Genomic DNA, 26272 nt, shown 5'->3' with positions numbered 1-26272 from the left:
TTAGTTTGTTTGGCTTAGAAAGGCTTATATTGAGCTGATACTGAGACATAGTTATCCTCCAACTTTCATATCCCAACTTGTGACTCCAAAAATTCAGTGTTTCAGAAATCTCTTTGCACAGCTCTTTGTTTTCCTCTCCAATGTCTCATAACGCACTATGTGAAGGATATTCTATATGAACTACAATTATGCACATGGATTTGCCATTTTCTCAACAAAATAGATCAGCTTTACCATTTACAGGTATTACCATTTACAGGTATCAGGGAAAACACAAAGAAGTTTTACCTGGATTATTTGAAAATCTCCTTCAGTTTCTTTTATAAATATAGCAACCAGACTTGACTCTCAGAAATCTGGATAGAGTGACTGGATTTTGACAGTGGTTTCTGCTACTTCACACTGTTCTACTCAGATAATCATGGCAAGGGGGATCTAAATTTTTGCAGACACACTACGCTTCTTTAATGGAGATTCAGTGCATATACAAAGAATTACACTTTCAAGGTTCTGTGGTGTGAAATCACTGGTCTTCATTGCCCATTACTCTGTATCTGACTGTAGCTGGTAAAATATACTTAAAAACTGTCAGAACAGATCATGCATATAATGGTACCTCTCCAGAAGAATCCTGGCCAAGTTTTAGCCCACAGTCTTGTAATTAAGAAGTTACGTCTTTGCAGTTAATATATCTGAACGGATATTTCTTCCATGAGACTTTCCAGCTATTTTTCAGTACTGTATAGTTTTAGGCAAATAATTTCACAGGTGTTTTACGTGAGGCATTAAGAAAATTCCCTTCTGTTACCAGATAAGAAGACATATAATATTACTAAGTTAGAATTTACACTTAAATTGTTTTCACTGACATTTTCAGGTCTTGGTGATTTCTTTTTTTCTATTAAACTGTCATGTATCAATTTAATTTTGTTTTAAAGATAGCAATTCCATTTACTATGGATGGCTGCCACATTAACTTGTCACCTTTGAACAATGTTAGCTCCTACCTATAGGCCATATTCTGCTACTCTTTCTGACACTGAGTAGTCATTTAAGGCTGGGTGAACCAAGAAGACAGATGTATAAGGTAAAATATAGGCTCAACTTAAGCACCTAAGTCAAATTTTTTCATTATCTTTAAACCATATCTTAAATATGTAAAGAGGTCTAAAATCTACAGGTATCCATATCTTGTGATTAAAACATCTTAGTTTCCATTGTTTTGTTTATAGCTCAAGAGTGACGTCAAACCTGACACAGCAAATCAGCTGAGTGTTTAGCTTATGTCTATTTTGGTTTCATATATATTTGGTTTTAATTAGCTCCTTTTTTCTCAAGAAACTCAAGCTATTAATCCTTGAATGTGTGAGGCACTGTATCATTTGTCATATTTTGCATGAGCTGCAGTGATACCTACCTTTGTATTTCAAAAGATGGACAGAAAGAAAGGAAGAGTTTCCTATTTTTTTAATGGAGCATTTTAAAGTAGATAACATCAAACATTGCATCTTTATTTAGAATAGAAACATCCCAGTCACCAAACACAAAATCTCTTCTTCCTAAAGAAGTTCTACTTAAAAAAAAAAATTAAATATTTAAAGTAGGTTGGTTGTAAACAGTGAGTGACAAAGGTCATGTGTGATGCTGAGCTCTGGTGGGTCAGTTAGACGGAACACAAATGTAAACACATTGATATTGTAGTAATTATATATATTTTTGGAATTGGAAGTGGTGTCATCTTCCTTCTCTGTGTTACTTTGTTCAAAGAACAATTACCTTAGGCAAAGGGATTCTGCAAGTAGGATACACAATGTAGTATAAAACAATCACTTACTGCCCAGGGCATACAAATGTAAAAAAAGCTAATGACTTTTGGCTGGCCAGGCAGATGCTACTCAGGTGCAAAAGATTGCCTTTGATGGTTTTTGCAGTGGCCTGGCCCTTGATATTGCTGATTTACTATCTGTGGTGTTTTTCTTTAAGACATATTTATATTTTCTTATTAATAATTTTTCTCTTTTATTCTTGAGTTGCTAATACTCATCATCTCAAAAATCCTGCCTCTGCAGTTTTACCATCTTGTCCTGCATGGCTCTACTATCTGATGTTCTCAGATACTTCACACAACTAAACTGTTTCCTTAGGAGTCTGAGTCAAATTTACACAGCTGGGGGGCATTTGAAGTAGGCCTTTTACAACAAATAATTGAGCCCTTGAGATCAGTGTCAGGGTGGAATGAATCCGCACAGACCAAGAGTTGCTTATATGTTTTATCTTTCATCTGTTTAATGTGAATATGCCCAAGCTTCCTTCCTTAAAGTCAGGAAGAGACCCAGAAAAATATTCATCCCTCTTCTTCTCTCTGAAATCCCACAAATTTGCTGTTATTTTCTTCAGAGGGAATCCACTTCAGAGGCTGATCATGCTTCATTCTCTGTCTTCCCTACCCTTATGCCATGCTCATGTTCATAACTCTTTATAACCTGGCAGTTGCTACATTGTGAGAGACAGACGTCATGGAACAGAGTGCTTCCAAGCAAAGACAGCATCCTCACTTCACTAGTGAGTACTTCAGTACTGACATCTTCCTCTCATGTCTTTCAAAAGGGTTAATGCTACCTAGATTCCATATCTTGTATTTCTAAAGAAAGCTCATCGATCTCTAAAGAGAGCCCAGAGCTGTAAATCCCTATCAGGTGAAAGGTCCCATGCTGCCATGATAAGGATTTTAGGGATCATGTTGTCTTTTGCATTTCTGACTAGATAATTTAGCCACGTTCCCCTGCAGGACCCTGGCTTTTGCAGACCCTGTTCAGAGGCACTGTCCCAGTTCTGTTCTTGAGGAATCTGTGCAGCTGACTTAGGTCTGTGGATTTTTCTGCAGGGCCAAAAGCCTAAAGCTTAGGTGCTGCCACATGCAATCCCCTTGTGAATTTGAGACTTATTCTCTCTAGTTGTTTTCTAATTGAGTCCACTGTGACTCTTATTATACACATTTCACTGCATGGTTGCTCAATGCTTACACATCTGCATGATCACAGCCCACTGCAAATTATAGCTTGGCTTTTCTGCCTTAATTTCCTAGCTGTGATCACCATCAAGATTATGTAATGCCTTGCCCATGGAATAAGATTCTATATGGAATTGGTGGTGATTGCTTTGGATAAATTATCTCCCATACCCTTTTAGTATCAGTATGCTCTCGCTGACAGCTTGTTAAGTTTACAAGAAAAAGAAATCTCTTGTATTCCCAGATGTTCAGCTGATCTGCCAGAACAAGAACTGAATTAGGAATTGAATAATTAGGTGATGTATTACAGGACATAGAGTAAGCTAGAGTTATACCAACTCAATAGTCTTGAGTTCTATGGAAACTGCTGGTTCCTTTAGGCATATTAGACAAGATTTTAACTGAGGTATTTTAAACTGGATGGCACATGTATTATTATTTCCCATTTAATTTTATGGTAACTTTAATACTCTTGAGTGCAAAATGTTTGAGACGTTAAAAAGTGCAAATGTAACCATATGTTGTATGCTAGCTAGGCAAGCAATTAATTGTGTTTTTTTAATGAACACATCATTTTTTCTTAGTTTCAAAACATCTGTTATATACTAGTCAACACCATCTTCTGCAAAGTTCATACAACACATGTTAAAATTTTAGAAATAAAACAGACCCATTTCCCATCACCAAGGAGAAATCGCGTAAACATGCCTTCCCAGAAGAGGAAGAAGAGAGGGTTTACTATATCAGAAGAGAAATAAAGTACATATTATCAATCCAACCAACATAACACAGAATGTGCACTAAATAAATTAATTTCAGTCAGTTTCAACCTTTCACACATAGTTTGAGTACTCAAGCATATGTCTTTATAACACTGGAAAACATAATGCAATTTGTCTTGTTTTGGATAAACTTACGACTTCAGCTGTTGTACCCAACAGAGAAATAATTCTGCGTCCTCTTTTAGGTCAGTTTCCTCAACCAGACAGAAGTATATTTATATGGCCCCACTTGCTATAGCATTAGAATGTCTTACAGCATTTTTATGTTTACCTTGGTTACATCCATGTAGAATAAGGAAATATGACTACCTGTGTTCTATGATAACAAATTTAAGTAGATCCACCAGGATTTCAATGTCTTTAAAATGGAAGGTACCTTCAATAAGCCAAATAAATGAGCATAAAAATGTCAAGACCCATGGTACTATTGTAATCTCTGTGATATCACCAAGATCAAATCACACTGTGACTTCCTTCCATTTGGCATTGTGAACATCTCAAATGCACAGACACGTTCTTGCTAAGGCATTCCTTTTTGTGATCCACTAAAATCTGTAAGCATACAGTTAAGTGTGCAACTCCTAATGACTTCAGCAGAACAACTCACCTCCTTAGAGTTACGTATATAGATTTAAATATTTGATACATTTTGTTTGTTTCCTTAAAGTTTTTGTCCCTTTTTATGGTCACTCTTATCCACTATCAGCCAATTAGCTGACTTAATTCTTAACAGCTTTTCTTCTATACGTGAAATCTATTCATATGGTGATCTTTGAAGGTTTTGAATATTTTCTAGTTACCTAGAATAGTAAGTAAATAAATAAATAAATCTGGCACGTGAGGGCGAATCAAAGGAAGTTGTACTGGGTAATCTACTTTTTTGTAAAAACCCAAAGATTCCAGGGCTATCAAAATCTAAGCTTTTGATCTGATTCATTTGAATTCTGCCCATTACAGATAGTATTTATTCTTGTGCTTCTATTCTTAACCACAGCCTGAAATATTGCTGATACTTTTTTTCGGTGGGAGTTTTGTATTGGTTTTTATTTAATAGAAATTAGATAGATCATTGTTGAACATGAAATCCTACAGATTATGTCAAGATTCATAGCCACATTCTTCTTTCATACTTGTCTTTTAAGTAAAATTCCCTTCCATATCCAAATTTATGCTTTTATCCGAACATTCCTAGTAAAATCTGTAAGTAAAAATTAACTGTGGTAAAGTCCAGTGACCTAGACCAGAATTCAGCTGCCAAATGTCTGTATTTCTGGTTTTGCTAGTGAGAGGAAAGTTGAAGCATTTACAGAAAACTTGTCAAGATTTCAGAAAACGTTTTTAAGGTTTAAAGATATTTACATGATCCTCTTCCCAAGAACAAAACCTTTACATTTGTACATGCAAATCTGCATTGATTTTTCCAAGTGGACATCTATGCAGTCAGTTGTTTGGTTTTCAAATGGTTGTTTTGGTGTGCAAAGACGTTTGTACAAATTTAATGGGTGAATCACAGAATCATAGAATGGTTGAGGTTGGAAGGGACCTCTGGAGACCATCTGGTTCACTCCCCTGCTCAAACAAGGCCACCTTTGGACAGTTGCCCAGGACCATGTTCAGATGGCTTTTGAACATCTCTGAGAAAAGAGGCTTCACAACCACACTGGGCAACTTGTGCCAGTGTTTGATCACCCTCACGGTAAAAATACATTTCCTCACTGTCAAAGAGAACCCTGGTGTGTTTCAGTTTGTGTTCATTGCTTCTGCTGCTGCTACTGGTTACCACTGAAAAGAACCTGGTTCCATCCTCTTTTCACCCTTCCTTCAAGTATTTATGTAAGTTGACAAGATTCCTCCTGAGCCCTCTGTTCTCCAGGCTAAACAGTCCCATCTCTCTCAGCCTTCCCTTCTGTAAGAGATGCTCCAATGCCTTAACCACTACAGCGGCCCTTCATTGTTTTCTCTCCAGTATATCCATATCTTGTACTGGGGAGCCCAGAACTCAACACGTTGTTTCAGGTGCAGCCTCACCAGTGCTGAACAGAGGGGAAGGATGACCTCCTTCAACCTGCTGGCAATAATATTTTGTCTAATGCAGCCAAGGGTATAATTTGCCGCATTTGCAGCAAGAGCACATTGCTACCTCATGTTCAAATTGGTGCTCACCAGAACTCTTTCATCCCTAGACTTAAGAGATTATTCAGAAAAGTTGGTTACATGCTGCTGGAAAATAAATACTCTATTTTAATATCTGTTTTAATGAAACTGAAGAGAAAGATACATTAAAATTAAGCTTTTAAGAAAATATTTAGCGGCAAATATCTCTAAGCAAATCTTGATTACTAATAAACTTGTGGCTCTGTTATTATAATTATCATTGCTTTTTCTGAGTTTTTTTTCTTTTTTATTGTTAAAGAAACTTTTAACCAGATTTTTTAAATCAACATTTAAAAAAAAACCGATATCAATTTGTAGAGGTTGCTTTATGAGGAGGTGGGTAATGCACTATGTAATAGCTGAGAGGTTTCAGATCTAGTTGCAGACAATATACTTGATGAAGAAAACCCCTCTACACAGTGGGTTCTAAGGTTTTTATTTTTTAATTCATTATGTGGTTTTGTTATTGATGCATTTTGCATAATTTTTACCTCTAATTGTAATCTTAATGACTCATTGTGAACACGGTTCTGATACTTAAACATTGATTCTAGGACTCCTAATTGAAACAATCTTGAATTTTGTTCTATAATGTTCAAAATATTTGTCAAGTTTAAGGCTTTAGTATCTATGTTCCTCAAGCTATATGTTTTTACCCATCATTTCATAATTCATCTTAATTATAATATAATTTCCTTATCCTTAAACTACTCCATTACTGAAAGAATATTTTGTTCTCTTCCAAAGAGTATTTTTTTTCCCAGACAATTATATATAAATTCAAGTTAACTGTGTTCACAATGGAAATATCTGTCATCTTCTCCAAAAGATTTGCTCTCTGGATGCATCTCAGTCTACAAGTATCTGTTTTTACTGAATGAAAGATTTTACTTGTCAGTGAACTGAAAAAATGCAACTATTGGAGAGTTAACTGAAACACTCTATTTTATAGCTTCTTGGTGTCATTTGCATCACAGAACAAATTCATTTGTTACATATTAAAAACTCGGAGTTGATAAAGGAATCTCTATGCAAGTTTTCGCTTGGCAAAAGGGTTTTCTTAAAAAACATGTTATCAGCTTTGGATATGCATTCTTCCATGTTCCTTCTGTACTTCCTGGTCCTACATGATAAAATTTTGCTACACAGCTGCAAGTACTTTGTAGAAAAGAGGCTGTTCTAACTAAAATGCCTTTGGGCTTTTACCCACAAAAGACCTTAACTTCATCCATATATGGATCCTCTAAATTTCCATTTAACTAATCATAGAATCATATAAACTCTCCAGACAGCTACATTATCAGCATTTAAAGCCCTTTAAATAAGTAAATATAATTTTCTTTTTTTCTGGAAGCACCTTTCATACAAAGGTAGTTACAAGTTACAGAACTTGAAACAGATAAACAATACACATTAACTTCTTCAGTCATTCCATTCAACAGTATCAGTCCTATTGCTCATATAATGTTATTGCTTCTTTGCTTTCCAACTCTGCTCACTGTTGTTTTCCCACACCTGATCTATCTCCTGCTATAGTGTAGTAAATCTAGTTATTACTAGATTCACCTACTTCTGTTTAAGAATAAATAAATGTTTTCTAACTATTAGTTTGAAAAGTATTCAAAACTGCCATAAAATGCTGTCTGGAAGATATCTCATTGAAGGTCTAAAGATTGTCAAACACTTTATGTGGACAAGACTCAACTGTTTAGACTATTGGATTTCCACATCCCAGATCATTTGACCCATGTTGAACAGTTAGGATATTATAGATTCTTTTCTTTCTATTTTTTTTTTTTTTTTTTTTTATCAAAGAAACCAGACCTGGTTTGTGTGACTAGGTTCTGAAGTTAAAAAGTGTTTGTGCTCTGTTCCTCATCAGCTCAGTGTCGTGTGAATCCAGTACACTATTTGGAAACCTGGGTTTCTAGTCCTGGGACTGTGCATTACACAATACAACAGAGTGTCTTCAGACTAAGCCAAGATATAGACCTGAGGTTGTTTTTGAGTTCAGTTTTTGTACAGAGTCACATATACCTGAACTTGCTACCATTTATTTTCATTTCAGGTAATCAATGGCTCATTAGCTGATTCATTAACTTTAAATTCCTTCAAAACAGTTCTACCGGAAAGTCCTACAATTAGAACTGCAAAGAGCTCTTCAACAGAGCAAATGCTAGCTAGCTTTCAATTCCTCTTCAGTGCAGACACTGGGCACCAGCCTGTTTCCTTCTACTCCTTTCCCTATGTCTATAGTTCAGTATTGGTGAACTGGAGAGAAACTGCAGCCCTAGGCTGAGGCTGGGGAGACAGCTTTGAAGCAGAGAATAAGGGATGAAGACCAGGTGGGAAGTGTAGGAAGTCTGATCTTCAAGCCCCTGGTGAATCCATATGTGCACAGAAATACATATACACACAGAGAAAGCATCCAAAAACATCTGCCCTTGGAATCATGAAGTTTTCAGCTGAACTATAATTCTGGAAAAATGCTGCTGGTTTAGCTTCAGTTTGTGTTCAATGAGGACTTTCAGTCCAGTTCAGGGCTATTTAAAAGCAAGATATAGGCTGGTTTAAACTGGTTTTTAGCGGATTTTGATTTTCAGTCTGATCCTCTGAGTACAGCACTAACACGTAAATTGCTTTGTGCATTTACCTCAAAGTAACAGCAGCTCTGTGGCACTGCTACAGCACCAGGCACTGTGCCCAAGTCATAACCCTCGTCACAGTTCTCAACTATTCATTCTCTATTCATTTCCCAGTTCCTCAGAAAATATGAGTGCAGCAACTGGACGTGGCAGGCAAGCTATTGTAACAGCCAGGTTTATTTTTTAGATGGTGATAATTTAGTGATCTGGAAATTAGAGTCTCACGATTAAATTTGTAACCTGGATGTTTCAGGGAGAAATGGATGACCTCAACTCTCAGGACACACTAGTATCTTGCAGAAAACCTTGGATTAACTTCACAGTGAGAAGAATTTAGTGCTTATAGTTGTTAATAAATGATGAGGCTAGATATACTGTGAAAAATGCATTCCTATCTGTTGAAGATTTCTCAGTAATTCATAATCCACAATTACTATCAGCTACATATTGTATAGATAGACATGTACAGACATTAGCAGATAACATCGAGGGGGGGGGCAGCGGGGGTAGGGTGGGGTGGGTGGAGGTGTGTCAAAAATGTCAATGCTTACACCATCACATCCAACTGGGGAATAAACCAGGCCAACCATAGCAATGACGCACACTCCTTAGCTGCCTCCCAATGAGAATAACAAGGTGAACCACCTCAAGGGTGTGTGTAGCTATGTTGGATCCTCTTGTAACTCTCCTGGGAAACCTGCATGTTCAATTACCTCTCTGAATTGCCTGCACCCAACACACACAACCTGAGGAATAAACAGGAAGAATCAGAGATCTGTGAGCAGTCACAGGGCCATGATCTCATTGCAGGTACAGAGACATGGTGGGATAGCTCGCATGACTGGAATGCTGTCATGCTGTCATGGATGGCTGTGTACTTTTTAGGAAAGACAGGCCAGCAAGGAGAGGTGGTGGAGTTGCTCTTACATGAGGGAGCAACAGGAATGTGTCGAGCTCTGCCTAGAGACAGATGCAGAACGTGTCAAGAGCTTATGGGTGAAGATTAAGGGGCAGGACAACACGGGTGACACTGTTGTGAGTGTTCACTATAGGCCACTTGATCAGGAAGAGGAAGTCAATGAGGCCTTGTACAGACAATTGGAGGCAGCCTCACGATCACAGGCCCTGGTTTTCATGGGGGACTTCCACATCCCTGATATCAGCTGGAAAACCACCACAGCTAGGTGTGGTGATGCAAGTTGAGGCGGACTGAAAAACACTGTCTATGTGGCTGGGTTCAGACAAAATGGCAAAATGGCCTTTATTGTTTAGAATATTGCTTATAGATCTTAGATCAGGGGTCCTCAAACTTTTTAACCAGGGGGCCGGTGGGGGGACTGTAAATACCGGGGGGCCGGATTGAGGACCCTGGGGGGCCGTATCCGGCCCGCAGGTTGTAGTTTGAGGACCCCTGTCTTAGACAGTACATCTGTCAGACCCCGATAGGTTTTCTGTCTTCTTCTTGCTTGTAGGTGCACGTATGCTGCGGTTTTAAGTTCCGATTCTTCACATCCTATTTACATACCTGACAATTTGTGGATGTCTTAAAAGTACACGACTAAGTCTTTGAAGTCAACTAACTTGTCTGCAGACCCGCTGCAGACCCCAACAGCTAGGTACACATGGTCCACAAGGTGTCTGCAGTGCACTGATGATAACTTTTTGAAGCAGGTGGTGGAGGACCCAGTGAGGTGAGGTGTGCTGCTGGACATTGTGCTAACAAAGAAAGAAGGACTGGTTGGGGATGTGAAGGTTGGGGGCAGCCTTGGCTGCAGCGACCGTGAGATGGTGGAGTTCGGGATCCTTCATGGAGGAAGCAGAGCAAGAATTAGGATTGCAACACTAGACTTCAGGAAAGTTAACTGACCTCTTCAAGGACCTCCTTGAAGGAATCCCATGGGTTAGGGCTTTGGGAGGTAGGGGATCCAAGAGAACTGGCTAATATTCAAGAATCACTTCCTCCAAACTCATTATCAGTGCATCCTGTGAGTAAGAAATCAAGCAAAGGGGGGAGGAGGCCTGTAGGGGTGAGCAAGGAGCTTCTGGCAAAACTCAAATAGCAGAAGGAAGTTTACAGAACATGGAAAAAGGGACAGGCCACTTGGGAGGAATATAAGAGCACTGACAGAACATGCTAAGGTCCATGTGGAATTATATCTGGGGAGGCATGTCAAGGACAACAGGAAGGTCTTCTTCAAGTACATCAGCAGGAAAAGGATGACTAGGGAAAATACGGTCCTGCTGGTGAGTGAGGTGGGTGCCTTGTTGATGAAGATACAGAGAATATGGAGTTACTGAATGCTCCCTTTGTTTCAGTCTTTATTGCCAAGGTCAAACCTCAGGAATCCCAGACCCTGGAGGCAAGAGAGAAAGTCTGGAGAAAGAAAAACTTTCCCTTGGCAGAGGAGGATCGGGTTAGAGATCATTTAGGTAAACCTGGCACCCACAAATCCATGGGCCCCGATGGGACGCAACCCCAAGTGCTGAGGGTTCTGGCAGGTGTTATTGCCAAGCCACCCTCCATCATCTTTGAAAGGTCATGGATGACAGGAAAGGTGCCTGAGGACTAAAGGAAAGCCAGTGTCACTCCAGTCTTCAAAAAGGGCAAGAAGGAGGACCACTTGGGAAACTACAGGCCAGTCAGCCTCACCTCCATCCCTGGAAAGGTGATGAAACAGCTCATCCTGGAGGTCATCTCTAGGCATGTGGAGGAAAAGGTCATCAGGAGTAGTCAACATGGATTCATCAAAGGGAAATCATGCTTGACTGTAGATGAATGAAGGCAGTGGGTTGATTAGCATTGATGATATACAGCTGTGGCCTTGCCTCCACAGCAGCGGGTTGATTGACATGGATGATGTCCAGCTGTAGCTCGTTCCCACTAAGTAGTTAAATAGCCCTGAGGGTTGGGGGTCAGTGTTGTCCGACCTCTGGAAGAAGGAGAAACAGCACAGACAGTAGAATCTGACCAATGGTAAAAGCCTTGTTATGGCCTACTAGTTTGTGCTGCAGCAATTGGTACCCTGTGTGAGGCTGACTAAGCTGGGCTCTGAGTACAACACCTGACCAACCTGACAGCCTTTTATGATGGAATGACTGGCTGGGTAGATGAGGGGAGAGCAGTGGATGTTGTCTACCTTGATCTCAGCAAGGCTTTTTCATACTGTCTCCCATAACATCCTAATATGCAAACTCAGGCAGCGTGGGTTAGATGAGTGGGCAGTGTGGTGGGCTGAGAACTGGCTGAATGGCAGAGCTCAGAGGTTGTGATCAGCAGCTCAGGGACCAGCTGGAGGCCTGGAGATGGTGTTCCCCAGGGGTCAGTGCTGGGTCCAGTCCTGCCCAGCCTTTCCCTCGGTGCCCTGGATGAGGGGACAGAGGCACCCTCAGCAGTTTGCTGGTGATACAGAACCGGGAGGAGCGGCTGATCCCCCAGGAGGCCGCGCTGCCATTCAGCCAGGCCTGGACAGGCCGGAGAGCTGGGTGGAGAGGGACCTGATGGAGTTCAACAAAGGCCCGTGTGGGGTCCTGCACCTGTAACCCCAGCACCAGCACGGGCCAGGGGTGACCTGCTGGGGGGCAGCTCTGCGGGGAAGGGACTGGGAGTGCTGGTGGGCGGCCAGTTGCCCATGGGCCAGCGGTGTGCCCTGGTGGCCAAGAAGGCCAGTGGGATCCTGGGGGCATTAGGAGGATCGTGGCCAGCAGGTCGAGGGAGGTGATCCTGCCCCTCTGCTCTGCCCTGGTGGGGCCACATCTGGAGCGCTGTGTCCAGTGCTGGGCTCCCCAGTTCAAGGGAGACAGGGAACTACTGGAGAGGGCCCAGCGGAGGGCTACAGGGATGGTGGGGGGACTGGAGCATCTCCCCTGTGAGGGAAGGCTGAGGGAGCTGGGCCTGTGTAGCCTGGGGAAGAGACGGCTGAGGGGGGATCTTGTCAATGCCTACAAATATCTTAGCGTTGAGTGTCAGGAGGATGGGGCCAGGCTCTTTTCAGTGCTGCCCAGTGACAGGACAAGGGGCAACTGGCACAAACTGCCACACAAGAATTTCCTTCTGAATGTGAGGAAAAACTTCTTTACCTTGAGGGTGACAGAGCACCTGGACAGGCTGCCAGAGAGGCTGTGGAGTCTCCTTCTCTGGAGATATTCAAAACCTGCCTGTATGTGACCCTGTGCAACCTGCTGTAGGTGAACCTGTTTTAGCAGGGGGTTGGACTAGGTGATCTCAAGAGGTCCCTTCCAGCCCTGACCAGTCTGTGATTGGCTTCTGTACTAAACTATGGGCATTAGCTCATCAGCTTGAAGTATGATGCTGAACCACATAATACATATGAAGTGCCATATACGTAGAAATAAAAATTTTGATTTTTTTTAACCTTCTAGAAATAACAGGAAACCAAAAAAAAAGCAAACCCTAAGCAGATGCCAAGAAGAACTTTTTCATGGCAAAGATTAGAAGTGCATGGAGCAGCCTAGCAGGCTTTATCATTAAAGCAAAATCACCAAAGCCATTCAAAAAACAATTACATTATATGACTCCCTGGGGGAACTGCAGCTCTGAAGAAGAAATGAGCTAAGGAAGGATGAAAAGCCTTCAATCGCTAAGCTTCGTATCTATTAGACTTTGACCGTATTGAGTACACCTACAGAACTGAGATGCATGCTTTAAAGATATTGGTTTACATGATCAAAGTACAGGCTACTATGACAAGGTCAATTAAAAAATGCCTGCTGCAGATAGATCACCCTGCTTGACAAGTTTGGGTAGTTCTAAACAAACAGGTAGGCAGGCAGGCAGCCAGAAACACACAGACACAGAGTATAGTCCCTAAATTATTATCTATTGAACTTAATAACATAATAAATATCTTGCAAATACCTGCATTATACTGGATTCTTTTTGAGAGATACCATCTTCACATCCTCTTTTTCAAAGAGATGCAACAGTTATTGGACATTATATACATAGGAAGAAAGCATAATAGATTACATGCATATACGTCTTCTAAGGTCAGTATTTCCTTTTTATTGTTTACTGAATATCTGCTGTTGTAATTCTTTCTTCTTTTCACTTTTTTTTTTACCTGCTTGTTATCCATTGAACTTAAGACAGACTGCTTCTCTCTTCCCGCCCCCACCGCCACCCCCATGCACTTCTAAAACTAAACATGGCAGTACTACTGTAGTGATGAAAGTTTAACAAAGGTAGAACCTATAGCATTATAGTACAGGATGCTATCACATAGATCTATTGAAAGAAAGTTATCAAGCAAAGGTCATAAACTCATCAAGGAATCTGTTCACTGCAAAAACTGTTCAGGATACGTTAAGTGTGTAGAAATAGCACCACAATTTAATTAAATTCTGCTAATGGAATATAAATAAAATATTAATATCTTGAAAAGGCCAGTGTAGTTCTTTTTGGTCTTGCTAGTTAAAGTGACATTAAGAATAATTGTGTGTTTAGAGATTGAAATGCTGCTACAAAGAAAAATATGATTCCTATTCAGAGGGATCCAGTTCATATACTGGAGTGTCCAATGCCTGTAATTTGCACTTCAATGTTATGTTTCTATTTAAGAAAACTCCTAACATAAGTGTCTAAATTTGATGTCTAGTCAGTAGGAAATGATGATTTCACAGTAAGCTGCTATACCCCTAAGATCACCATCCACAGAGATGCTGCTAATGCAGAAGAGTCCTATGAAAGGAAGAAATAGAACCAAGCTCGTTTTGCCTATAACATGACTTTGTTGAAACTGTGTAGCCACTCAGAGCCATGTCATTAATACTGACAAGGAATTACTGAAACAAGATGCCTGCTAGCCAAATCACTCCCACAGTTTCACCTACACATTACTGTCAAAAAATTACCAGGCTGCAAGACTTATCATTTTAACTGTACAAGTAACCTGCTACTTCTGTCTGGGAGAGATTAAAGAGAAACCACACAACAAAATGATTTGGCTGGTATAAGGTACCAACAATTTGTTTGAGTATGTGATGTGTGAGGGAATGCCAGTTGTGTCCTATGGCAGCTTTTGACATTTTTAGGTTTTCTTTCCACTGGGGACTTCCAGCCAGCATGTTTCAAGGGTTTCCAAATAAAGAAAATGATGTTCAACTCTAGACCAACATTATAGTATTGCATTTGAGAAATTCTTTAGTCCTGGGTTCTCTCATCATTTCTAATCACAGGCAAGCTAAGTGGATAGCACTGTTACAGAATGGAGCTGATATATGCCAATCAAATCTTTCCTGTTTTCTGTGATTTACACCGGGAGTTTTTCAAACTGGGTGTGTCTCAGTTGCAGGCTAATGGTTTAACCAGTAGTTTGTAGAATGGAAGAATGTTTCCAAAAACAGCTAAAATGCCAGAGTATCCTCAAAAAAGTGACTCAGAATTAACGCATTACAGACATGATGAATAATGACAAATGATCTAAGTGTCTCAATACTGCTACCATTATCTTCAAGGATGACTCACTAGCTATGAGCCTCTAGATATACTTTCTGTGAGCCCAAGTACCTTCTTCAGATACTGCTGATGAAATACAGATTCATGTTCTTACACAGCTTGCAAATATTTAGATGTAATAATTAGAATATATCATCCTGTTACAGTATTCCATCCATGAGCACCTCAGTCAAAAAGATAAATGACATTGCATTTAAATGGTATGAACAGTGCTTGCTGCATTTGATGTACCTCTTAAACTTCTCCTCATAGACTGTATTTTGTAGGACAGAACATACAGATTTATGATCTTTGGCCAGCTTCTGAGCATGTAGATGGAGACTTGTTGCCTGAACCTGATATTTTGAAATGCTGGTGGAGGGTCTCATACAGAAAGCAAGCACCAGCTTCTGATGCTCCTAAACTCATCTTTTGTTGTAGGTCTCTAAGGACTCACTTGCACATGCTGATTTAACTTGATCCTTACGTACAAAGTATCTGCCTGAAGTTTGCCAGCTCCACATGGATCCACTTCTGCCCATGTTCTGGTTTTCTGTTACTGTCAGTCAGTCCCGTCACTAGCTGGAAGTTTGTAAATAAGGACTGGAAGTATAGTAGAAAAAAAAAAAAAAGTGGTTATTTTGTTGTGATTAAAATATTCATCAAGTTCAGCAGTATTTTAACTAAAATATGGAAATTATCACATACAAAATGCCTATAGCCAGCAAATCTTTGCAGGATTTTCTAATTATTTATTTTCACAGAATATTGGATAATTTGTTTTATCTTAATGCTGGAGGTTTCCCACCTTTTTGTGGTGCAGGAATAGTACCTCTGCAGACTCATTTAATTCCTCAGCAAAGATCTGGCTGACTGAATACTCCAATCTCTACATGTCAGCACATTGCTATTTGCATGTAATATCTGAATAGAAAACAGGGATACCTGGTATGTCAGTCAGCCTCCTTTTTTGTCTTTCCATCTTTCTTTCTGAGAGAGTCTGACTCAATTTACTCAAAAGGCAATGTAAAATTTGTAATCCTAGCTGTGTTATTACATAGCTGATTGGTATCAAATTCTGCTTTCAGTGGAAAACAAATATGAGTAAAGACATTGTAGATTCTTGAAAAATGACCTGATAGCAGTCTCTTCATTCAGCCTCTCCAAGCAACTATAATCTCATTTATTGTAAAATTAATTTCATAAATTCCCCCATGCAGTTGGAGGGGCTTTAAGTATTGGAAGTTTTGCAGTCTAACTGAAAGATACATAACGCATGATCTACCTGTTACTGCCACTTTACTGGATAAACAGTAACATCTACATCCTGGGTCAGGATGTGTTGCAAGTCCCACATTGTGCAAATATTTCTTGGATGAGTTGTGTTGCTTCCCCACACCTGAGAGCTGTGAATCTCATTTGCATCAGTAGCACACCAAGCCTTTGGCCCTGGCAGCTGAACTCTACTGTACCAGGCAGGAAAGCTGACATTACACTTCTGCTCTCCAGAAAAGGTCTTGTTTTGATCCTTGTCTTCACATCTACAGGAAATTCACCCAGGTGGGAAATAATTCCAGTGATGTTTTCCTACCACAAAAACCATTCTGCTGTCATTAGTGCCTCTTAGGGAAATCCTGGTTTTCAAGAGCAGCCTTATCAAATATAGGTCAGGAGCTGTGTCAGGTGCCTTGGCACTAAGAGGTGTAGTGTAGGATCTGGCAGTGGAAAATGTGCAAGCACCTCCCTAGGACAGTATTACTTTCCTCAAATGGATACACAGGATTCATTAAAAAGAGGCCCTCTGCCTATGAACGGCTGGTCCTCTTTGTTCTTGAAAGCAAATTGTGACGTGTTTTAAGGAGGCTTATTACAAGGGGATTATGAACGTGGTTCTTTCAATAAAAAACCCTTGGAGGAAGTCATAGTATAGGTATGTATAGCACTGCTCTGTAAGCAGAACAACCAGAAAGCATGGTGTGATTATTTTTGCAAAAAGAGGTGGTCATATTACCTCTACTGTCTCATTTCTGTTTTCTTGGCAAAGCAATATACATAAGTATAAAATGCACTAAATTAATCAGACTTTCTAAGAAAACAAATGGTTCCTTTCTTTCACCTGTAATATTTATGTTGTTACCAGTGCTGTTGTTTATTTCGTTCTGGTTTCTGTGTTCTGTTTCTTGAAGTAACAGTTCATTTATCTTAAGAGAAGAAACAGGTTCTGAATCTGTCATTTTAAACTCTCTCTAGAACACATTTTCAAGGCAACTTTCCTAAACTTTCGATGATTTAAGCAATAATTTATAAAGTACCATCAGTCTGGCATTTGAAATAATCACATTTTTGTTATTTTATCTGCAAATTGTTCACTTCATAGCTGTTATTCAGTGAAAAATACCCAGAATTTCATATAAAACTAATCTTTATGTCATTCCTTGTTCAGTGTCACACTGGAGATGATTGCAAAAAATGAAGACTCTTACAAGAAATTATAAACTCTGTATATCAAAATGACTGCTACTTGCTTTGAATTTTCAGGTAAGTGTATGAACTGTAGAGCTGAAGAAATAAACATCATATTGTTTCTAGAAATGTCTGTCGCATATGATGTAAAAACTATGGGGATCCAGGGCAGAACATATGGATACAGTTATATTCACAACTGGTTATCCTCTCTAAATTATGCACACGTAAGAACTGCACATCTGAGTTAATCACAGCAGGCAAGCAATAATGAGGTTTACTCTTTACAGTCCGCAGTATGCGAGACATGTAAAGAAATACATAAAAAGAAGTATGGATAGGTGTATCTCCAATGAAGTTTTAATATTCTTGTAGCAGGTAAGTTCCCAAAAGTTTGTTAGCTCAAAGTATCATATGCATCTCCAACATTCATTTTCACCCGTGCACCCTCTCTTTCTTTATCTTTTTCAGATTTTATTAAAATTCTGTTTAAAAAAAGGGGTAGGGGGAGAAAGAATATGGGTAACATTCAAAGGTTAATCTAGTTGTTGAGATTTTCTACCGTAACAGTAAGCCACTGAGTCAAGACTTCCAGCAGCAGCCTGTGGAAACTCTTGAGATATGATCCTTCTGTTCCTCAGATGAAAGCAATCAGTCATCTCTCTAGCCAAGAATGTTTTCTGGAGTTGTTTTACCTTCTTTAAGCACTTTTCACCCTGTTATTCCTCATATTTGACTGTTGTTGCCATGGATTTACTCCATTGTTATGTTTTCTTCCATGATACCGAAACTAGTACTTGGATAAGAAGCTCTAAATGGAGACCAAGAGAAATACTAGAAGTTGTATTGAAGAAAGAAGGTGATCAGTCATACATAAATCAAAATGTATCTATTGGAAAGTGCATCAACACTCTAGCAAGACTGGGAAAAAATAACATTTGTAAATGCAAAAAAAAAAAATAAAGTTCATTTTCTGAAAGTTCATACTTATTTAATATTGACAGTCAGTGATCACAAAGCCAGTAAAGACACTGCAGCTAATTTGGGGAGCAGGCTTCCAGAAACAGGACTATATGCCATATCTGGTAAAAAGAAATCAAAAAGGCTTTGAAACTAGCATTGCATATAGCAATTCTTAATTACATCAATCTTTCAGAAGAATATTGCAAAACAATAATGAACTTTGGCTTATCACTTGCCCAAAGAGCCTCCAAGGCACATTTCCATGAAACAGGAACTGATACTGGCAATGCAACTTATGTTTTGGTTCCTTTGGGATCAGGATTAAGTTAGTGCACTTGCAGTGTTGTAGTATTAGATGACACTGTGGAACAAGAAACTGTGATGCTTGTGTTGGCCATTCTGTGTTTTTCTAGGAGTGTGTTTCTTCTACATCTCACCAATGAAGAGAAAAGCCAACACTTTGTAACAGATTAAAGCTATCAGACATACTCAGTTGAATACATTTAATAGACTGGTGAGCTGGAAATTTAAAGTTATTCTTGTTAAATATAGCATGTCCCCCAAAATAACAATTTTAAGTGAGAAAATTTCAATTTTACAGGGAAACTTTTCCTTTATTTTGGAAAAAAATTCCAGTACCCTTTCAGACTAAGATATGATTGACCACGAAGGCTCCAGAAATTTTCTGAAATCCCAGCACTGAATTAGTCATTGAGAAAACAGAATGAACTAATTCATTTGCAGAAAGGCAGGTGCTGTATTAAAAGATACAATGCAATCTTTGATCCCAGCCTACACTTTGTGAATAAAATGTTATATTTTGCAGGTCTTTGCAGATATTGCACATGTTGCTTATACACCATCAAAATATTCTCTTGAATTTCAAGGAAAAATGAGCCTTCTTATTTGCTACTTCATCCAACATTAGGTCCCATCAATGTCATGTTTTCTCACTACAGTTCTGTGGAATGCTTAAAATTAACACACACTCTGGGCATGGCATGTGCCTTTGACAGAGTTCAGCATGGACTCTTTGGAGCTGACATAGTTCTTCAAAACAGTGGAACTAATATTTTGTGCTGCTTCCAATAGGGCTTTAGGTACTGTGGTTCTGTCACTGCTCTTTTTTTTTGCTTTCATGCCCATACTCCTTTGCATGACATATTGCTCCACTTCTACCAAGAAACAAGTCATTCATGTAATACAAACAAAAGCTTTGTATGCTGTTCATGATATCGTGCATCTTACTATACTTCTAACACTGTTTGGGGTCTGGGGGACACTGATGTTTTCTCTTTTCCCTGCTGCTGTACCATTGAAAATAGTAAGTTCCTGGGAGCTAACCACCTGCTCTCATGCTGTACTGCCAAATGAAAAAAATTCTTGCTCTACATTAGTTTTTCAATGTGATGGAAGAACATACAGAATTATCAACATTCATAAAATGTACAAAGCATTCTACAGACAAACTTTGAAAATCTTCATTAGACTTTCAATGAAACAATTCCAACACACTCCTAATTGGTAGTTCATTTCCTGATAAAAAATTCTAATAGACTCATTATTAAGGTTTCCAATTTCCTTTAAGTTATCATAACCAAAATGTTTCCAGATCAATATGTCTTTCACATCAGCCAGATTGTTTTCATTGCATGAATGCAACAGATTATTTCCACCAAATGTATTTTGCAGTTCTCATGATCTTACTATTAAATTTGAGGCAAGTAAGAAGCTAAGAGGAGACAGTGTAATTTATATATATTCAGAAGTATAGGATGCAGTCCACAGATAAGACTTGTTCCTTCTTGTCTCCTTTATCCTATTAATCACAATCATCTACTTTCCCAGGAAACATAATAATGATTAGTGACATACATACTTTGCTCTCCTATTAGCTACTGAAATTTCAGGTCAGAGTCAGAAAGAAATGACTTCTTGCTTAGAAAAAGAGCATTTCACAATTAGATTGCAGGAGGTAATTATCCACAGCAAATGAAACATGCCTGTAAAATATGAAGTTATGTTTTTGAGATGCAAACAATTGCAGTACCACAAGTGCTAAAGGTGCCCTTAGGGTAGATACCACTGAAACTGGGAGAAGTAATGCTTACCTCTTCTGTCATTGAATTTTACTCTTTAAAATTAACCAATATATGTAGATCCATATGTAACTTCTTAATTATACCAAGTGACATATAATGTATTTGAAAGTGTAGAGATAAGCTATCATTTTATTTTATGGATGATGTCATGGTGAAATGTGCTGGATCATTCATGTACATTTTCAAACCAAAGCATTAAAAAAGAACGCTGCAAAAGGGACACTTTCTTTTTATCCATCCACCATGCTATGTCCTCTGCTTTCACATTCTGCCTTTAAGTCAATGCATAAATGAGTGAGATGTATTCCAACACAATACATTTACAAACTGGATGTGTTAGGAATGCTTCCCTTCTTTTTTTATCTTGGTTAGTAATAAAAATTATCTATGCATTGTAAGAGAGCTAATACTATTAGTTAAATATGCTGCTGTGGAAATTGCTATTTAGGCATTTCTTGAAAAGGGGATTTTTGATAAAGTGGCTCATTACTCTTTCTATAGAACAGTTAAAGTATTGTTTATAAAATCTGTTTAATTTCTGGTTCATTGACCTGATACATAGAGCCATTTAGATCTCATTGTATCTATCCTGCAGTCACAAAACAACATTAAGGACTTGTTCTTGATCTCAGTAAAACAGTTCTGCATCCTAATGGAGTTACTTCAGCATACTTACGCATTAACGACCAGGAATAGCAATTTTAAAACTGTAGTCTGTTTCTCCACGATCAGAACTAAACCCTAAATTTGTATAATAAAGACTTTTTATAATTTTAGATGATAAAACAAATTTACTGTACCTACGCAAAAGTTTAGTTATTGAACTTAAGGATCACAGCTACTGAAATACTGTGAAATCTGAGTAGACTGAAAATACTTGAGACAAACTCCTTGTTTAACAAATCTTGGATAGTTACATTTTCAGGTGCCATCTCACTAACATTCGTAAGCCACACTGTGCAGGCTTTCATTAGTATAGTATTTCAGCCACTGTTCATTTGGCATACATCTTTTGGTCTTGCCACTGCAACCTCATTCATAACAACAGTAGTTTCTTCTGGATAAAAATTAATTTGGAATGTATTTTGACATTGTGTATTGCCTATCTGATTTACAAGTCAATGGATGGTTCCAGGTTACGGTCTGGACTAGATATAAGTAGAACCAAATGGTCCCTCTGGGTGGTTCTAGGTGTCTTGGCTTTGAATCAAATCTTTAGCATACAGGATATCTTTAGGGTCTGTGGAAGTGTATGGTTGGTAGTAAAGAGTAAATCTTGCCAAAGTATACTAAAACCAGTATGCACTAGATTTATATGTTGGGATAGCTTCTGTATTAGAAGACAGTGCCATTGACAGGGGTTCTAACCTTGTCATGTCTCTCCAGGCTAGAGGCAACAACCCAGGCTTTGATTTGTATGCATTTTATTTTTTCTGCAATTAATTGCTCACATTTGTGAAGTGAGGCAATGAAAGTTTGCAGAACCTGGGTTGCAGGTCAGTTTAAGACCTTCACCCATGCCTTGTTTATAAATGGAAAGCCTCAAGATCTAGATCCTTTTAGGTACTGAGGGGTTTAACTTACATCAATACTAAAGAGAGTTATCTATCTTTCTCTATATTTTTATATATATATATATATATACACACACACACACACACATATGCACACTCTATATTCCTCTAATAATTTTACTATTTTGTTCTTTTCCCCTCAGCAATCAAAGTTTTAGATCAGGTTAAAATGATCCTCTATAGCTCTAGTTGCTGCTTACTTTCAGATACCAGCGATAAGCAGATGAGAGTGCCCTGTATCTCAAAGTCAGGCCAACAGAAGATCTAGCTTAGCAGTCCCCTAAAACCATTTAATTCATAAAACCTAATCTGCACAGGTTATATTTTTTATAAACCTGTGATTTATACACCAGAGTTAATTTTATGCATAACACATTTTAAAGATTATAATTATCAATTGAAAGATAGTTAAAAATTAATATATAAGTAATGTAGCTTTCAGTGACAGCCATTTATTCCAAGCTAATATTTTTAAAAATTTATGGTTTAATTTAATGATAAGTCATTGAATCATAGAATCATTTAGGCTGGAAAAGACCTTTAAGATCATCAAGCGTAACCGTTAACCCAGGACTGCCAAGCCCACCACTAAACCATATCCCTGAGCACTGCATCTATGCATTTTTTTTAGAACATTTTGAGGGATAGTGATTCCACCACGTCCCTGGGCAGCCTGTTCCAATGCTTGACCACCCTTTCAGCGAAGATATTTTTCTTTACAGCCAAAAACCTCCCCTGGTGCAACTTGAAGCCATTTCCTTTTGTCTTATTGCTTGTTACCTCAGAGAAAAGACCTATCCCCTGATCTCAAATCTGTTATATTAAAAGCAAGACCTTCACTACCTTTAACAGTTTTTACTCTAGGGACTATCATAAGCCCTCCAAAATATACTTTGAAGGGAAACAAGTGGAAAGGTATGTGAAAATGGATACTGAACATTTATATTTTTGTATGGTTCCTTCCCATAATTCTTTCCTAGGATTTTTCTAATTGTATTGTACATAAATAGAACATGCTGGTTTATAATCCAAATTGATCAAACTTCAGTTTTTCAACTGTTACCATGTTCTAAATACGTCTGCCTCAGGACTTTATTTTGTGTGTAAGCTTTTCATTTTAACTTACCTAAATAATTCTGTTTTTCCATTTACATTCTTTTGCATACACACTAAGACAACACATGCTAAGTTTCAACCTGCAGAATCATTGTGTGTGTTAGTTAACATAATTCATAATGGAAATGTTGATAATGGTTTAACTGTAGCTTCATGAATGTCAGTGTTATAATATAAAGAACAGAACAAGATAGTAATGGAGGCTGTTAAAAAAATAACAGCTAAAAAAACCCCAAATGGTAAGTTTTGTATATAGAAAAATTGTGAGGTCTGTTTCATAGAAAAAAGAAGAAAAATTTAGCAGCTGTATGGGTAGTCAAAGGCACAGTAACAACAGACTCTGCAGGGTTTTCTCTTCTTATTGCTGAGTGAATTGTCCCAATCTTCTCATAAGAATGGACCTTGTAATACAAAAAGTAAATAACAGTGGAAGCAATTTTTCTAAAGTTCATCCTTATTGTACTCATGTTGCAAAATCATAGCAATTTTTCTTTCCTTTATATTATAAAATTCTCTGGTTCTTTATAGTAATTCCTTTTTTTAAAAGGTTGCTTTTTATTTTAATAGCTGAACTGGTGACAAAGCCCCAGTAAACTGAAAAAAAGACCACTTTTAACCTAATTAGAATCCATCATTGAAAAATATTTAATTCCTTTATATGAACTGTTTGTGTTCAATGGCAATGCTGAAAAAACAGTCTTGGCTGTAGACTGCAGTCTCTTAATCAATAATCTCTCACGTAGGGTACAGATGGGATCACAAAATTTAGGTCACCTAACCTAGAAGTTAGCACTTGCAGAGCTGATGCACAATCTATTGCAGAAATGGGACTTAAATCACCTGAAAATAGTCTTGGAAGCAGAAATCACAAATCAGGTTGCTAGAAAAAAATATTTGGAACTGCTACTGTCTGTACAGGAAAAAATCTCCTAAGCTGAAGAGAAAAAAGTCAACAGTTTATTCAGAAATAAAATGCATTATTCTTCCATAGATCTATAGGGATACAAGAGAAGAATGTGCTTTTAATCACAGTTACAGGAGATAGATATGCACCTTTCTATGCAAATGCATAAACAGCACATAGCTACTCTATAGAAGTGAAACCTGTAGACCAGTGCTGTTCCATTGTATTTTGACAATGCCCCATTCATTCTGCAACTCATACTGTGTGCTCATTTATCTGATGAGTTACATTAATACCAGTGAGACTCATAGGCTTAATGCACTCCATGTTTCACAGAATGACATCCAAAATGCATAGAATAATTTACATTTCATTTTTACCCTACTGTTCAACCAGAAAAAGACTACACTGGTTTTGGTAAATCTGTTCAGAATAACATTTTCTTTGGACTACTGTGAAACTGAAATATAATTATATACCATATACTAATTTTTATGTGTATGTAAATTATGCTTATGTGTATATGGAAAATGTTTTAAAGGCAATTCTTTTGTACTGCTTTTTCAAATGCATATTGTTATGCTTATGTTATATGTATAGATATTACAGAAAAAATATTTGAAACTTTTTTTGTTATAAATTGAAAACTAAGCTTTTCAAAGGTTTCTTGAAAAGAAAAAATGCCAAACATCGCTTTTCAGATGAAACAGATTGTCTCTTTCTCTTAGGAAATCCATCATGGACATGGGAGTCTGTCATGCTAAAACAATGATCTAATCAATTCATTTTCACCAAAACCTCCTTCAATTTTATGAGATATTCACTAACAAAACAGAAAACTATTTTTGTGAAAAAAAAATTTTGCATGTCTCATTGCATTAGCTGCATTACTCATATGTTTAAAATTAAGCATATGTTACTATATAGGTTTGGTATTGATGTGCTTGTGGCATAGTTGAAAAAGGAGTTTTCACGCAATATATCCACACACACACCAAACACACAATACCACAATATACCACAGCAATCATTGGTTAATAATTCAGGCATTTAAATGCTGGGGAAAACAAACTATGTTGTCAATATTTTTTGAAATATTGTCAAATATTTTGAAAAAGGAAATTCACTGTCACACAGTTTTCCGACTATGCTGGAGTTTAAACATTGTAACAGAAAGAGATTCAGTTTCAGATATGTCAACTTTCATTCATGTAATTTAGGACACACCAAAGCTTCTTTAAAATATATTAGAAAAAATACAGCTCCTTTGAAGAAAAAAGCACAAGGAGCCATCCAGGCTAATTCAGGAGAAATAACATTTAATAATCAACGGATTGTGAAGACCCATTTACTTGATGAATGGTAAATATTGTATGGAGTGAAAAAGTCTTAAAAAACATCACAGTTATAGTAACAAAATGGAAAATCCCTAGCTGTTTTGTTTTGTTTTGCTTTTTTTAACGTCTTTGGAGGTTTTTTTTAACATGATGGATATCTATACAAATTTCTCTTTCTCTTTGCATAATCATTTCCTATGCACACACAACCATTTGACATGGGAGTTACAAGATGTGAAGAATGTAGATGGACACTTATTTCTTTGATTTTTAAGTGTTTATAAGGCAATAGTACATATATCCACTAGGTTACTGCTTTGCAAATTTGCCATTGATTTCTTTCCTGTTATTTCAAAGTCACCTTTATTGAGATAAGCATCTGCTACATTCCCCTGTCAGAGACAGGATACTAGGCTGAATAGACTTTCAGCTTAATCCAGTCTAGCTGTCATAAAGTCTTACAAACTGTAAGTTCCAGAAATGAAAGGATCAAAATTATTAGTGGAGGTTCCAAAATATAATACAACCATACAAAATAATTACTGTCAGGACTCCTTCACTTTACAAACATATAAAATGCACTTACTTTGAGGGTGAGAAGGGAGAAAAAATCCTTCCATTAGAAAATATAGTTACAAAGTTTTGAACAAATAAATTCACACACTGCAGAGTACGCACACACGCACATGCATGCAGACATGCATATACATACACACACGCATGTGCGCACACACACACACATGCTTAGAGTTTACACTGCATTCCTCT

This window comes from Falco rusticolus, chromosome 5 (assembly GCF_015220075.1).
Source record: "Falco rusticolus isolate bFalRus1 chromosome 5, bFalRus1.pri, whole genome shotgun sequence".
NCBI classification, from domain to species: domain Eukaryota; kingdom Metazoa; phylum Chordata; class Aves; order Falconiformes; family Falconidae; genus Falco; species Falco rusticolus.
This window is presented reverse-complemented; position numbering follows the sequence as displayed.